At 49.7% G+C, this 2,692-nt stretch overlaps 1 pseudogene; it reads left to right on the forward strand.

Moving 5' to 3' along the window:
• Positions 1 to 1,752: 1,752 nt before the first annotated feature.
• Positions 1,753 to 2,413, forward strand: LOC119810244 (annotated as a pseudogene).
• Positions 2,414 to 2,692: the final 279 nt, after the last annotated feature.

Consider the following 2,692-nt stretch of genomic DNA (forward strand, 5'->3'; position numbering starts at 1 on the left):
ACAGCTCCTTCCTTGTTCTTTGAGGCCAGCACTTGCCTGCTTCTACTATTTGGTTCCAGGGTCTATCTTTCATTTATGCATGGCTCTGGGGTATGGGGGAGACAGTGTGTGCTGTTAGGAGATGGAACATGGAGAGGATGGTAGAGGAGACTTCTAAAGCTAGTGACCCCTGAAAAGGAGGTTAGGGAATTACAAACTCTGCTGTTTCACTAAGCACCACCCCCACCGAGCAGCAAGGAGCCACTTTACTGAATCATGCTTTGGCTATAACACAGGATAACCACTCTGTGACTGGATGCATGCTCACTATGTAGCCCAACTCTCGCACGCTTAGTGCTTCCCCTTGTTTCCTCTGGGATCCCTCATCTGTGTCTGGGTACAGTACCTCTCTATCTGTGGCCTCCTTCAACTCTACCACCTGTGAAAGGAGTATTCCCCTGGTTTTCTTGCATGTCAAAGAGCTTGGGAACTTATCCCTTCTATCCCAGGCAACTGTTAGTTATGACAAGTATGTGTGAGAGTCTGGGAGTTCCAGCTCCTTGGCCCTGGCCAAAGCTGCTGTGAGTGGTACACTCTATTGTCTTTGAGGAATATGAAGCCAAGGTTATTGTAAAAGCGTTAAAAATATGTCCATATCCTCTGAAGCCCCTTTCCCCAAATGTAGAGCCAAACTGGTGAATAGATGAGGAGGTGATGGTTATGTGACATCCAGTGCTTGGACACTTCAAGAATGGCCTCTGCCCGCCTCACTCTCTTGATCTACACACTCTGAGGTATCCTGGATACTGCATCACAAGGATTCAAGCCATCATGAGACATGGCCATTGGGGTGGGAGTGGAGATTGGGACCTCCTGTATGCAGCCAGCAAGAACTCTCCAGACATGTGAGTGAGTAGCCTTTAGAAAGCAGAGTCTTGGGATGATGACCAAGTCCAAGCCAACACTTTTGTTTTCCCCTGACATCTTAACTGTAACCTGTGAGAGGCTTCCAGAGCAACATGGCCATGGCATTCATAAAATTCTGACCCAAATGAACCCTGAGACACAATAAATGTTTATTGTTGTTTTGAGCTTCTGAGTTTGGACAAATTGTTACCCAGAAATCTTTAATTAGTGTAATTTCCTCATAGGACCCTGCTTAATATCAAATCCCCTACTCACTTGATTTCTTCCTCCTAATCTTGCTTTTTCGTTCCTTCCCCTATGATTCCCTTCCCCCCCCCCCCTCCCGGGAACATAAATGCCTTGCACAAGGATCCCAGTCTAGGAATCGGGCTCCTCTCAGGGAAATGGCTCAACCTCTCATAAAAATCTCTCTAATTAGGATCCTTTCTCCTGACTCAGGTTCCACTCCAGATACATCCTTCTTTCTATTCTTCTGGCTCTTGTCCATAGTAATTACTCCTCCATCCCTCCTTCAGCCCTAGTGAATGAAAGCAACCTGTCCTCAGCTCACAAACTCAAGACAACAGGGTGAATTCATGATGCCGAGCAAAACAGGAAGGGCCTTGCTACTGCTACGGTTTGAATGTCCCCTCCAAAACCCATGTCTGAATGCACCTGCTGTGATAACAGCGTTAGGATGGGGATCCTTACTGAGACAAGAGGAACGTATGAGTGTGTGGGAGTGGGTGATTTACTGCAGGAGCGGGCTCCCCCTTGCCTGGCTCATTAGCTTGCACGTCCTTTCTTGACCTTGTATCATATCCTAAGACAGCGTGAAGGGCCTCACAAGATGCTGCTCCATCCTTTCCTCTGGCGGCGGCCATCAGGTGAGCCAAGATGGGCGCGTACAAGTACATCCAGGAGCTGTGGCGGAAGAAGCAGTCGGACGTGATGCGCTTTCTGCTGAGGGTCCGCTGCTGGCAGTACCGCCAGCTGTCCGCGCTGCACCGGGCTCCCCGCCCTACCCGGCCCGACAAAGCGCGGAGGCTGGGCTACAAGGCCAAGCAAGGTTACGTCATATACAGGATTCACGTCCGCTGTGGTGGCCGCAAACGCCCGGTGCCCAAGGGTGCGACCTATGGCAAGCCTGTCCATCATGGTGTGAACCAACTAAAGTTTGCCCGAAGCCCTCAATCTGTTGCTGAGGAGAGAGCTGGACGCCACTGTGGGGCTCTGAGAGTCCTGAATTCTTACTGGGTTGGCGAAGATTCCACATACAAATTTTTTTGAGGTTATCCTCATCGATCCATTCCATAAAGCTATCAGAAGAAACCCTGACACCCAATGGATCACCAAACCGGTCCACAAGCACAGAGAGATGAGTGGGCTGACATCTGCAGGCCGCAAGAGCCGTGGCCTTGGAAAGGGCCACAAGTTCCACCACACTATTGGTGGCTCTCGCCGTGCAGCCTGGAGAAGGCACAACACTCTGCAGCTCCACCGTTACCGCTAATACACGTAATGTTTGTACAATTCATACCCAATAAACAATTTAGGACCGTCAAAAAAAAAAAAAAGATGCTGCTCCATGATCTTGACTTTCCAGCCTCCAGAATTATGAGCCGAATGAACTTCTATTACTCATCATTTGCCCTGCCTGTGTTATTTCGTGATACCGTCAACAGTGAGCTGAAACACTGACTCGACACTGGCCATAAGAAGCACTTTAGCGCCTTGCCATTCCACTGTGCCTTGGCATTCCCACTGAGACCGCGGGAGCTCTGACCTGAGAAGGCTGCAGAGCTGG

The sequence above is a fragment of the Arvicola amphibius genome, chromosome 3 (genome assembly GCF_903992535.2).
Source record: "Arvicola amphibius chromosome 3, mArvAmp1.2, whole genome shotgun sequence".
NCBI lineage: Eukaryota > Metazoa > Chordata > Mammalia > Rodentia > Cricetidae > Arvicola > Arvicola amphibius.